At 36.2% G+C, this 14,296-nt stretch overlaps 1 long non-coding RNA gene across 1 annotated transcript in view; it reads left to right on the forward strand.

The window, feature by feature from the left end:
- Positions 1-13,511, forward strand: part of LOC125694547 (uncharacterized) — a 38,500-nt gene extending 24,989 nt beyond the window's left edge. Inside the window, exons 2-6 of the long non-coding RNA XR_007377594.1 lie at positions 6,834-6,980; positions 7,655-7,711; positions 8,218-8,357; positions 11,509-11,619; positions 12,151-13,511. This is a non-coding gene — a long non-coding RNA (uncharacterized LOC125694547). The remainder of the gene's footprint in view (positions 1-6,833; positions 6,981-7,654; positions 7,712-8,217; positions 8,358-11,508; positions 11,620-12,150) is intronic.
- Positions 13,512-14,296: the final 785 nt, after the last annotated feature.

Below are 14,296 nucleotides of genomic sequence, written 5' to 3' on the forward strand. Positions count from 1 at the left end.
GCCCTGGTCATCTGTGTTGAAGTAAGGTAATCCAAACTAATAGGTGTGCAAGGAAGGACCAGTTGGTGATAGGAAGAGAGTCGACTCTACAGGAGTTTGGTAAAGTTGTGCGTACACTGCACTGCTGCGCTGTACAGAGTAGCCACGATGGAAAACAATTGGAAAGCAATAGAACGATGTCAGCATTCTGTTGTGGCTAACGATGTGTCTGTGCCTAATGGCAACAGTAATTAGCACAGGCACCACGCTGTATTAATGCTAGTATGCAAAAATGGGTGAGACGAGCCAGGTGAATACACTGCCGTGCTTCAGGCTAGCCCTATTACAGAAATAAGATCCAGAAGGATCTTGGCTTGCTCATCCTTCCACAGGATGCTGAAAGGACAATAGTTCAGTCTTTATAAATACCTAGACAGGAAATCACTAGAAAATGAGGGAGAGAAAGTGAACTAAAGAGCTGTTTTGACAGATTAAAAAATTGTGAAGGAATTTCCATGTTTAAGTACATATTTTAAAAGGCGGTTAGGAACCTTCAGTTGTTGACATTGATGCTTATTTTAGAGATAATATAAATGAAAGAATTGTAAGAAAATCTAATGAAGTCTAAAAAACTGTGTCAAGTTGCCCTGCAAGATGTCTGAAACTTGCTTCTCTTGTTATGATTACAAGCTTATGATTAAAAGCATCCAATCTGAAACAACAGTTCAGAAATATGAATGCACTGATTCCCTATTTATCTCCTTAGAAAGTAATGCTCATTAGATTTTAAACATAAAATTTTAATGGCTAATTGTTTGAGAGAAGGAAGGAAAAAGATATTGGATGTGAAATCCAGACTGCAGATTGCTGCTGGGCAGAAGGAAAGGTTCAAAAGCAATGATGGTTAGGGAGAAGATAAAAGGGAAATATATAAATGTTGTTGGTTGTGAAGGCCAGATCATTTTCAATATAATCCTGAGAGCTATAATGCGGCACTTAGGACAGTAGGAAAAAAAAAATAGAACTACACAGACATTAGGAATAAATGAAATTACACAGTTCTACATGAGGAAGTGTAATTTACCTTTGGATAGGTAAAGTCTGCTGCCCTAATTTTACCAGAGCCAGCAGAAAATAACAGAAGCATTTGAAATTTGGACTTCTCAGCTGACTAAGTTTGACATGGAGCATGGGCAACTTCTGCTTTGATTGAAAAGTTGAAGATGCCCGTTTGTTGCTCCTTTCCAAGCAGGGTTCTAGTGATGGCAAACACTGAAAGTTTTGACGTTTCACTTGCTCTGAAATCGTTAATTGCTTTGGACGTGAGGCTGCAAATTGCCTTCATGACCCAAGGCCTTAATTGTTCAGAAAAATTACAGCATATGTGAGAATTGTGCACTGTGTGTGCTAGTGCAGTTTGTTTGTCAGTACTGATAATAACCAAGTGAACTGTTTTACTTCTCATTATAATCCATACCAAGAAGTTTTTATGTAACATTTCATGTGTAGCTGTAAATTAAGTTGGAGAAGGGTTAATGTTAATCCATCTGACTTCAAGTTTGCTACAGAGTCCATTGAGCTTAATTTGACACAGTTTTGATTCAATTTTCCAATCTTTGTGTAATGATGATCTGTTTCAGGTACCGTGGAAGCAAATGCTTGGTTATTATTCACACCACTTGAGAGAGGCGAGAGCACAGAAAAGAGAAATTCTGTTTTTTGTTTTTTGTTTTTTGTTTTTTTTTCCCAACAACATAACTTACCTTCACATTTATTGAATTTGTGTTTCAAAAAGAAAAGAAAAACAGCTGCATAACCAATTATTTATCTTTTCATAACCAAAGATAACTGTAAAGGACTGAAATCATGCCATTTTCTTTTTTCTCTTCAGCAAAACTAGTACCTGGAATATATGATTTGTGGGATAGTGATATTTCAGAAACATTGTTAATTCCACTATTTTTTTTTGTCCCCAGCCCCCTTTCTGATGGAGAGAGGAAAACAAAATTAGTCCTAAAGAAATAAGTAAGTGTTGGTGTTAGGACCATAGATGCTGATATGAGCATGCTTTAAAAAAAAAAAAAAATGTCTAGGTTTCATTTGCATAGTTCTCTGCCACAAGCAAGATTGTGGGGTGGTTTTTTTTTTTTTTTTTTTTTTTTTTTTCCCCAACACAAAACAGACAGTGCATAAATCTTTACCAGTACTTGGGTAAGAATATTTAAGAAAATTTAAGTGAAAGTAATGCTGCAATACCACAGAAAGTTATCTTCTGGAAAGTTCATAAGCAGAATTTGTAGGATGTAAGTCACCAAGTAAATGAGAGTGACTTCAAATTTGCACATTACATCTGTGAGATGAATGGATGGAACATAAACACCTATTTATCTGCAGACATGAAAATGTAACTATAGCAGAACTTAAAAGGATTAAAAAACACCCTCCAATCAGAATTCATTCTATTAATTTTTTTCTTCTGTCAACAGTAACTGTGCACAGATCAGCCTGCTTAGTTTGTATGTGTGAACAGTGTTCTTGGCTAAAGTACTCTATTTACATAGGAACAGGAAATTCAGATGATGCAGCAGAATCCAGTCTGTTTTCTTTCATGTAGCCCAGTTTGGGTGTGCATGCTGAATTACATATAGGTATGCTTATTCTGGTTTGCTGATTATTATGGAAAAGAGAATGGAGAGATAGGTTGGATGTTACTTCATCCCCTCAGGCTGGTTGTGATCTATAGCTACCTACACAAAAATATTAATAGATATTGAAGGTGAGGCAGAACAGACTTCACCTTGGTTTTTAGTGTTGCAGTATGTGTATACTTTCTGCTCGTTATTCTCCATTGCCTATAACTCATAATAGTGCAAAGTAGCTATGAAATGCTACAGAATCAGCATGGTCATAAATGACTCCAGAAAATTTAGAAGAGTGGAAAATCTGATATTTTATCTTCCACCAATATCAGCACAATGAACTTGATTGTACAGTAGAAAGAAAATACCTTCTCCCTGCCCAACATTTATAGAATTCTTCCAGAAATTATTTTCATGAGTGTTTCTACTGGCCTTCTCTCCCAGGCAGAACGTTCCATGGCACATTCCATCAACTTTAATTCTTCATGATTTATCTGCGGGTATCTTTTGTTGTCAATTACAGGCCTTTCCTCTTGTACATCTTAAGGCATGCCTTGGCCTTTCAGGCTGAACTTTCTGCCACATTTTCACTCCTCATAGCGTCAAGAGTATCAAGTTGTCAAAATCAATAAAGCTTTTGTAACACCTCGATGAAGAGGTGTTTTCTGCCTTTTGTTTTCCAAGCTTAAGGAAGGTTAAATCAGGTAACAGCAATAATAAGTGAAACATTTTACAAACTATTAACTGTTTTCTATCATGGTAGAAGGTTGTCAGCTGGCTCTGTGCTATCTTAATTGTTTTTTTTTTTTTTTTATAATTGATTTCCATATACACAGTTACCCACTGAGCGACTAAGGAGGATATACTTCACTTATTGCTTAGTTCTGGCCTCTAAGTAGAATAATTAGGGCTGAAAAGGCATTTAAGACTTTTTCTGAAACAACTGTATTATCTATTCTGTAAGGAAATTTAGCTGAGACTGAAGGTTAGGGTCTCCAGCTTGTCAGATCTTTCCTTTTTGAAAAAGTTATAAATTCCATCATCTCCAGGTTATGACTATTGAACTGTGCATCCCATAACAATCAGCTGTAGGTTTTCCTTTTATTTTAACCTCATCTTACTATAATTAGATCCTGGATCTAATGTGTAGATTTTCAGATCATTGTTCCTTGTGTCAAATTAGTTTATGAAACTTCTTCCAGTAGTAGTCCATGAAAGCCAGTGTTATATAGCAGCTTCCCCTCTATGCTGCCTTACCTGTTCCTACGTCTCAAGGACAACTGAGGTGACATGGAAGTAGCATGTGAAGTTGTATCCCACTATGTATCTCTTTCATACTGAGTTCTTCTCTGAGCAGAGGACTCCAGTGACTGCTGAAGCACAGAAACTCTTTGACCCTAGCAGGAGGCCACAGAAAAAATGTAAAGATTGCATTTTTACATTATGGTAAACAATATAAATGTGCACTTAAAAAATGTGAGGGGGAAGAAGTTTTTGTGCAACCACAGGTTAGCTCAGTATCACCTCAGTGTTATGCATGAGGATATTGCCTATGAAAGAGGTATCACAGTTGTAGTTTTACTCTCTTCTCACCCCCAGACGCTCATTTACCGTTTCAGGTCTGCGCTGAACACCTTCTGGCAATCTGTAAGAAATAAAACCAAGAGATGTTCTCTTCAACCTCTTTATTGCAGAATCACAGAATGGCCTGGGTTGAAAGGGACCTCAAAGATCATGAATCTCCAACCCCCCTGCCACATCCAGGGCCACCAACCTTCACATTTAATACTAGACAAGGTTGCTCAGGGCTCCATCCAACCTGGCCTTCAACAGCTCTAGGGACGGGGCATCCACAACCTCTGGGCAGCTGTTCCAACACCTCACCTCTCTCATTGTAAAGAGCTTCCCCCTGACATTCAACCTAAATCTTCCCTCCCTCAACTTAAAACCACTTCCCCTTGTCCTGCTGTTATCTAACTTTTCAAAGACTTGATTCCCCTCCTGTTTGTAGGCTCCCTTTAAGTACTGAAAGACTGCAATTAGGTCACACTGCAGCCTTCTTTTCTCCAGGCTGAACAAGCCCAACTTCCTTAGCTTGCCTTTGTAGGGAAGGTGCTCCAGTCCCCCTACAGTGACATAGACAGCAGGATCAAGTGTACCTTCAGCAAGCTTGCTGATGACACCAAGTTGAGTGGTACAATTGATATAACTGAAGGAAGAGAGAGGAAGGAAAACTAGGAGGTGATCTTATCACTGTTTTATAAGTATCTGAAGTGCAGGAGTCAAGTGGATGGAGATAGGCTCTTTTCAATGGGTGTGTAGAGGCAGAATAGGGGCAATGGGCAAAAAACATTGGTTGTGTTGGGAATCTATTATTTGCAACCATTGTGATTAGAGTGTATGAGAGAGGATCATATGGGAGAGTTTTGCAGTTAGTGCCTGATACATGATAAATTTCGGCAACATAAGACTGATCCTGGGAAAGCTGAAAGACTTACAGTACCATGTGCCAAGAATGTGATCTGATTAGCTTTGAAGCATTGGTTTAGAAAGAATTTTTAGCTCATACTGGACTGGTTTAAGCTTATGCTACCACGGCTTACCTTTTATTCGAAGACAGTTAAGATCTGCCAAGAATGATTTTTCTATTGTAACCTGACTGAAAAAATCAGTCTAGATGGGAAGCATCACTGGAAGAAAATTCAAGTATGTAAAAATACTAAATGAAGTTTTCTTTCACAAAACCCGCTGATTTCTTTCCTACATTTTACATTACACTATTTACAATTTTGTTCCAAGGCATGATGGAAAGTATATTCATTTTCATCGTTAGTGATGTGTAAAATTTGCTGCTATAACTCCTATTACTAGATGTTTTTATTGTAGAGAACAGAAGGTAGCTTAGACAGGCCACAAATCTTTCCTGGCAGCACTGTATCACTCACAGTATGCTTATGGCAAAAATTAGTTAATTCAAGATGAATTTTATATTCCTTGGGTCCTGGCATAAATCTCTCCAAATTTTATATGCATTATTGCCATCAAGTCAAAAGATGAATTTGTATCAGCCTACTTGACTAAATGTGCTCCTGATTTAGATGGTAATCATTCTAACATCTCTTCTAAAAATGATGTATGTTGCCTATTAAGTCCACCAGAAAGGACTTTAAATGGCAGAATTCAATAATATTGGTCTAAACTGTTACTTCTATTTACCTTCCTAGGACTGTAAATCCTCAACTATGTGGTATTTCCTACTTTATTATCTTTGCGAATAAAAACTAATGAGGGTGTAGTCCTTATGCATTGTTGAGACTCTTCTGTCCTGTGCATTTGAGATGTTCTTTATTGTTAGCATTAAGGAAATAAGGTTCAAAATTTCTCTAAAAAATACACTTTCTCAATATTATATGAAAGAGCACATCTGGATTTGATATAATGATTTCCCATTGCAACTTATTGTATTCATAAACTTATATGTAATTCTTGTACTTAAAGAACTGTAAATTCCTACCATCCTTCTTACATATGAGAGCTTGGGGGAGAAGCTAATAACAAATGAATGTTTGTTGCAGATGAATTAAAACATCTTTTTCATTCTCTTCTGCTCTGGGAAAACAGTTTGAGGTATTGATTATAGCACCCCAGAACTTCAGGTGGTTGCATCTCAGAGAAGGTCTGCTCGTGGTTTCTGGGGCTGAATGCCTTAATATTCTCTGTTTATGTCTGGGTTTTGCAGTAACAAATATTTTCCATCCTCCGCTGGCAGAACAATTGTGTCACTTGTAATTGATAGGAGACATTTTGCTTTGAAAGAAGCATAAATTTAAAGTGAATCTCTCCCTACTGCGGTGGTTCATATTAAATAATTGTGTGGCTTTGATTTTAGGCTTTGCCTTAACAGTGGTGTGTTTATTCAAACTGTCTTAACAGGATACTAACAGTGTCCTCTGGGTATTCACATCTAGTATCTATATGCAGTTTTCAGTGGGGAAATTTCATCCCGTAGAAGTGACTTGGCCAATGCTATTTTCAGCTCAGTTTAAATTATGTCAAGATGCTGAAAAAATGCATTTTCAAGAGAAGTAAGTTCAAGAGAAGTAAGTAAGAAGAAGTTCAAGTCTTAGTGAAAACAAACCACCACAGTTGGTGAAATTCAAAATTTACCCTATTCACTGAATCATAAGATGTTTTTTGTTTTTTTGCTACCATAAGTTCTCTTTTTCGTTGAATTTGGACTGAGAAAAAGAATAGAGAGCAAGCTACAGATGGGCGGTTCCCATAATCTCCTGAAGAATGAACATGTATCCATGTATTTGACTTAAAAGAGCTTTCTATCAAGACCTGTTTCTTGCTAGCACAGTAAGTAAAATCACACACATCACTGTAAAAACTTCCATATAGGAAGATGTAACTATGAACACAAAAGCTAGGGGTAAGAATTTCAGCATCCCCTGTCAGAACATATATTTAGAGTAAAAGCACAGGAAGATTCATGAGAAAATTCTTTGCTATGATTTTTTTTTTTAGTAGAAAAAAAGTGCAAAAAGTAGAAAAACCTGCAAAACTGTTAGGCTTTATGATTTATGTTATCAGTATTCCACATCACAACATAATGTTGTACTCTGGGAGCTAAAGAGTTAACGCTCCAGTTCCATGGATTGTTGGTAGTTCTGGGTATACTTTTCTCTGAAGAGAATAACTACAAATTCCAGAAGACTTCACTGTTTCATTTCCATTTTCCATTTAGAGGGAAAGATAAAACTGACTGGGAGTCAAGAGACTGCTCTTATTTTTCTGCTTGTCTGTGCAGCGTGTACTCCCTAGCCATTTTGTCTTCAGCATTAGAGTAAGGCCTTCAGTTTTGGACACTCTTATTCCATTTATTCAGTTCCAAATATATTGCATTATATTGTGTTATCTCATGTTCCACTACAATATTTAGTAAACTAGTTTTCTCCTGTAGGTCATTGCTGCTGTTTTGTTTTTAGATCCACTTCCCCATGTTTTTTTCTACCCCATTCTCTCTCTCCCAGGGTGTGGGTCTGCGGGTCCGTCCACCCAATTATTCATGGAAATGGGCCATGGAGTTGGTAAGAAAAACTCATGAAGCATAGCTGGAAAATGATTGAGTATGTAATTTGGGGGAGAAAAAGCAATATAAAAGAATGGGAATTCAGATTCTTGATACCAACTGTTTTGAAAGTGCTTGATTTTTTCATTAGTATTCCATTAATTCCATTAAAATTTGCTATTATTAGACTGTATAATCAAACTGCATGGAGCACTGCATGCTATATTAAAATGTATGAATTATGTGTATGAGAGAATATAAAAAGATGAAAACATACAAGGTTATGAAAATTATTAAAGCTAGTGAGAACATTCTAGTCATTTAGGGAGCGAACTGTAGCACAGATGAAACAACTAATTGCAAAACCTTGAGCTAACAGGCAAAGAGAAGCTGAAGGCAGAAATCAGCACAGTAAATTATGCTTCTTGTGACAAATGTCACAAGTTGAAGAAGTGAATATTATTTGGAAAAGCAAGGCAAATGCAGTAACAGTTCATAATAAACAGTGATAATTTATGCCCACAGCATGAGAGAAGATTGACAAGAGTACTGCTGCATATATGGATACTCAGAGAAGGAGTGGGTAGTTGCAGACAAATTTGGAGACCAGTGCTCAAGTCAACCAGAAAATATTAGCAGTGGAGGAGAAACATTGGTGGTGTAAGGTAAGTGACTAAAACTGAAGATTTTGTGTACATGAAGGCTTACTGTAGTTAGCCAAGGAATAGGATAAAGTGATTACATGAGTAAATAGCAAATATTTTAATATTCAGCTCTTCACATTACATAGAAGATGTATAATTCATTAAGACATTACATTTTGAAAGACAAAAAGTTAGAAAAACTGAAGTAAATATCAGAAATGGAAATGTGTCAGAAATCAGGAGGCTTTTTAAAGAGAACAGAATAAAAGAGGAAAAGCCTGTGATTCATACCCTTTGAAAAATAAGTCTCTGGAGTTCTCCGGACCAGGATGTGATCATTAGATAAGATACTGAAAAAGATAGACAAAAATCATCAGAGGGCCAAAAAGTGAATGGAAGAGCACCAACACATAGGAAGCTTTGAAGACTTCTCACTTGAAAGAATGAAAGAGGAATTCAGCAGAATGTCCATATTGATAACACAGAACAGAACAGGTTCAAAAGAAACGTGTTCTCATGTCTGTGAAATAACCTTTGCAGAATATACTACAGTTAAACAGTGTTTATGCATATCCAGTTTCTATAGAGATTATATACTTCAAACAATAAAATTATACAATTCAATGATAATTTATTTGGCAGTGAGGTTAAGCATTCTGCAATTAAATTTGCATACACATGCATTACTAATAGTCTGCATTATCACCAGTCCAATTATTTGATGAAAGATGAGGTCTAAGTATTAAGTACAACGTATATTCACAAAGAATTTCCAAGCTGAGGTGGCTGAACTGCATTTGCAGTACATAATTCTGCTAAAATGGTCCATGTTGCTAATCTGATTGTTGCTACCATTTAGAAACCCAGAGGTTCATTTAATGTGCCCTATCCCAAGCATTTTCTGAACTTTGCTTGTTCCTGGACTTTTTTTTATAGCTTGAGAATTCAAAGTAAATTAAAGTTTATCCTGTTAATATTTGAACCAAAGCAAGAGGAGAATTTGAGGAGAATTTGGAATTTGAGGAGATGACCCAAGAAAAACACTCATGAAAGAGTCAAGCTTAGTGAGTGGAAATGTGTTGTTGGAAGCCAATAATGAACATTTAAAACAGCAATACTTAATATCACAAGAAATTAAAGGGTTTTTTTTGCTCTACTTTTTGTCTTTGTATGGCAAAAACATCCCTATTTGTTTCTGAGTAGTAAGGCTGTTAATTTTAGAAAATGTAGACTGAGAAGCCTCTTAATTTGTACAATCTGTTTATGCAGAGAAAAATAAACTACTGTCTGATAGGAATATTGTGTGCTAGGTTCAATTTTTGTCATTCAATACAAGCTTTTTAATGTTTTACATCCTTGAGACACAGCTCCATTCTTAATTTCACTACTCAAAAGATTTGCTAATATCCGGAGTAAACTCCAACCGCTTAATCCCAATTTCATTTTTGTATTCAATCCCATTGCTCTTGATGTCCACAGCAGTACTTCCAGCTCCTTACTGTAACTTGATTAGATGCTGTTAATACTGAGCACAAAGCCTGCAAGAAATAGCAGCTTCTGTGCTTCTTCAGACATGTACCATGTTTCAGATTCCTCAGGGTAGTTGCAGTTGATTGCAATAGCACTGTCAGATGCCTTTCTTTCTGTGCTTTGGGGCTTTTCCTGTTTTGTGGCGGTGGCTCAGCCAAGTGAGAGGAATGCCTTCTCCAACATGCGGAGTTTTCCAGTGGCTCAGATGAAGCCGATGAACAAACATGCACTGCAGGGTAAACTGTCTTCACAAATACATGTCAGGTTTTGTTCACTTTCATGTGCAGAAGCAAAAGACGAAGTGACAGACTGGCTAGATATTCAGAATGTGCTAATTTTCTCTGCAGTCTGAAACAGACAAAGCTGGCAGGAGGAAAACTGCAGTCAGTTGTAACAGAAATACTACAGAACTAAAGCTTGTGGTATGTTTAATGTGTATGTAGCACAGCATGTGCACGTTTTCTTCCCTAAGGGTCAAAAATATTTTGTATTCATGAACTATCTCAAAAACTAAAAACCAACCTTTCTTAGGTGAGAAATGAGAGCTGTTTAAGGCAAGTAGTGAAGGAAACTGCTGTATCTAGATAAAATTTAAGGTTTATTCATTCAGTACTTATTAACTTTTATACAGTATTGAATGTGTGTTCATGTGCAGTAGAAATCCAACATAATGGAAGGCACATTTTAGTTTTAAAGAAAATTGTTGATCAAGGCCAAAAAACATTGATTTGGAGATTCCTAAAGCATCATTAGACTTGTCAGTGGTTTACAGGCTGGTTCGGCCTGGTTCCACGACTAGCAGGGTGGAGGGATTTTGTGAATCTGCACCTCTGAAAAAGGGAAACAAGGGACCCCAAAATAATTAAAAACAGCAGCAACAATCTGAGGAGAAATAAACTAATTTGCTAAATATGGTATGCAAGAAAACACACTATAATGCAACATAATAAGAATCAAAGCTAATATATCTGATGAGAGAAAGTGTCCGAAAGATGGATAGACCTCACCATAACAATGCGGTGAGATGCAGCAGGGAAAAAAGCCTGATGAAGGAGGGCTGTCAGATGACCTATCAAGGCTTTATATCTGTTCCCCCCCGAGCAGAAATGATAGCAACACAGTGAACGGTCTTCTGGGAAATGTAGTCCTTTTTTCTCTTTGGGAACAGGTACCTTAACTGGAGCATTAACACTTCAACTCTCAGTGCAGCACTACATGATGTTATGATGTGGAATACCAATAACCAAAAATCATAAAACCATGACAAGATTGTAATGAGTTCTTCGCAGTTTGCAAATGCCAGACTGCTTCCCTACCACTAGCTAGAATCAAGGTTAGGAATAAACTAATAAATAACAGCAGGAAAAAAAAAATCAACCTCAAAGCTGATTGTCTTTCAACTATTACAACTTTCCTGTTAAAATTAGAAAAATGAAAATACAATTTAAGTTCTACTTGTGCTGGATAGTCGAGCTGTTTACTTCGAATATTCTTCATTAACTTAGTTATTCAAATAGTATAGCATATCAGAAGTATATCAACATCAATTAACCCTAGAGACACTACTTATTGCTTCTCTGAAGATTGGTAAAAATTGTATCCTGATTTCTAACTTCCTGACCCATTTCTATTCTGCTTCCAGCCTCTGTGGCCAGACATTATAAGGAGTTCCTAATGGAAGTTCAGCAAATGTGATGGCAATAACAGATCGCCAAAAACTGCTTTCTTATGCTGACAGAACAGGAGCAATCAGGTAGGAACAGCTCTCAAGTTCACCTCTTCTATGGAAGTGTTTCACTAGTTGCTACAAAATGTGTTGAAAAAAAAATTTTGTGTTTTGGGGAAACTGGATTGACCATCTACATTGTTTAAACAGTGGATGTGGATTAGACCGTGTACGTTCAACTTGTTATTGCCTAAAGACTGCTTAATTTCTTTGTAAATACGGTTGTGTTCACAATAAATCTATTGTCCAGTCTCCTCACCTCTTTTATGTTTGGAATTAACTTGGTAATTTTAATGAGTAATTTTAGTAAGTTTAAGATTAATAGCAAATATTTTTTGAATTTTCATCTAGAAAGCCTTTGCTGAAGGTCTAATACTCCATTATGGAAAATCAAAAACAAAAAAGCTTTAAGAGTTTTCAAAACCCTTTATTTCAGAATCTTTCAAATTACAGTACGCTAACCTTGTTCATTTATGTTACACTGCTACTACATTTGAACATGTGGCTTTTAAATGCATGCCTCTTTTTCCCCTGCTTTCTTTCCTGTTTCCCTACTAGGACTCTCATGTGTCCATTCTACTTTTGCTGCTCTGCACATAATGAATGTAGTTAAGTTCACTCTGCTCAAAGTACGTGTCTCAGCCAGACTACCACAAGAAGCCTTTTGAAAGGAACAACTGAATGTTGCCATCCTGTATTGTACTCTGCTAGGACACATATATTTATGTATGATAGCTATGGTTTATTAAAAGCTATGATTTTTGTAGTAGGTCATTCTTCCTCTTTTAATCTTTCAATATAGACTTCTGATCAGATCCTTCTTCATTCTTGTAGTTCGGTAGCAATTTATCTACCTTCTTGTGGCATATGGGTTAAGATTATCGTATACTCATGATGGTAGCCTTAATTGTCATCCATATCTAATTATTTTATAGTCTGAAATCCTCTTGTATTTTGTCCTGGTTGTGCAACTGTATTCACATATTCACTAAGCCAAATGTACTTTGTATTCAGAAAAATTACATAGCACTTATTAGAAAATACATTATTTTGAGCATGAAATGGAAAATGAACAAGTTGCCAATTAACACTAAAATACATGAGAGCACAAATGTCAGCAAATAAGTTCAAGATGTTGAATTACTAGCAAGGTAATACTTATTGGACAAGATCTGTCTGGAAGCAAATAGTAAGGGACTTGCCATTAATTGATTCTAGAGAAACTCTTAGTACAATAAATGGAGTTAGTCCTCCAAAACCCCATACTGTAAACTGGGCAGGCCTGTTGTATGAATTTGTACATGTGACTTATGGAAAGTTCAAGTGATCATTGCAGCAGTCATGGTGCCTCTTTCAGCACTTCTATTTGATTTCCTCTGCTCTGGTTGTGAAACACTTTGCTTCCGAGGGCAAAAGGATTTGGAACATTATTGAACATGAGGTAGGAATAAGAAGTGCAAAAGAAAGTTTTGGAAAAATCGGGTTAAATAATCCCACTACAGGAAATGACAGTTATTCCTTAAATCATTAACTCAAATTTCCCCAAAGCATTCAGTTTGCTTCATATACCACCAAATGATCAGTATTCTATCAAAGTTAATTAAAATAAAAAATGAGGGAAATTGTTAGTAATATTATAAAAATCAATCCGTCCTGCATATTTTTTCTGGCTGTTACATCAATCTTGCATATGCTGTCTAATAACAGGAGTATCATAGGAATAAAAATGGGAACATTATTTTTAAAATCAGTGATTTTGTTTTCCAACAAATCATCTAATACTTTCATAAATAATGATAGAAAAGATCTCAGCTAATCACTCTGAGTTTACTTCGTGTCTGGAAATTTTCACTGCAAGGAAGTATCCTTGCAGCATTTAAACTCAGAATTTCTCTAAGTTTTAATGAGAATTTTTTTGCAAACGCTTTTAATCCAGAGAAAGGCAATCAAATTCTTAGTCTGATTTCACCTTATTTGCTAATTGGACTAAACTGTTTGTTTTCAGTTTTCATGTAGTGTTTGTAGCGCATGCATAATTTAGTACTCAATCATAAGTAGTAGAAAGTACATACATTTTATTGAGAATGAAACAGCGGTTTATCATATTGTCACTTTAGCATGCACAACTGAATCATTCCGGTCCTGCGAATCTAACTTGCCTTACAAAATTCTGTTTGCAATATTAAAGCAACACATGGATTAAATAGTTCAATTAGTGAAAGATATCCAAGGTAAAGTCTACAAATGATCTAACTGTACTCTGTTGGAAGAAAAAGAGAAAGGTGAAAATTAAAGCTGCTATTTTTGCTGCTGTTATTGGGCATATTTTAATTTTGTCTGCTGTTCTGCCACACTCTGTCAACTGCTGAGTTTCTGTTTCAGTCATTGTTGAGATGAATGAAATGATGCTTTTTTAGCATTTGGTACAAAGAAAATAATTCAAGCAGTGCTTCGCATAAATGCTCATGCAGATCTCAAAATGTCTGGTGTACTAAGTAAGAGTTTGGCATAAAAATATACATCTTTAATTTTAAACAGAAAAAATTAATTTTGCTATGCTCATACAGCTGCCTCCGATAACTCTGTCTAACCTGTAAGTATACAAGTGAATTTGTGATGAACAGTTTGAAAAACTGCTACTGTTTATTTTCCTGAATCATGTGGTGCAGAATTTCACATGTCATGCACTGCACAACGAATCCTG

This window comes from Lagopus muta, chromosome 6 (assembly GCF_023343835.1).
Source record: "Lagopus muta isolate bLagMut1 chromosome 6, bLagMut1 primary, whole genome shotgun sequence".
NCBI classification, from domain to species: domain Eukaryota; kingdom Metazoa; phylum Chordata; class Aves; order Galliformes; family Phasianidae; genus Lagopus; species Lagopus muta.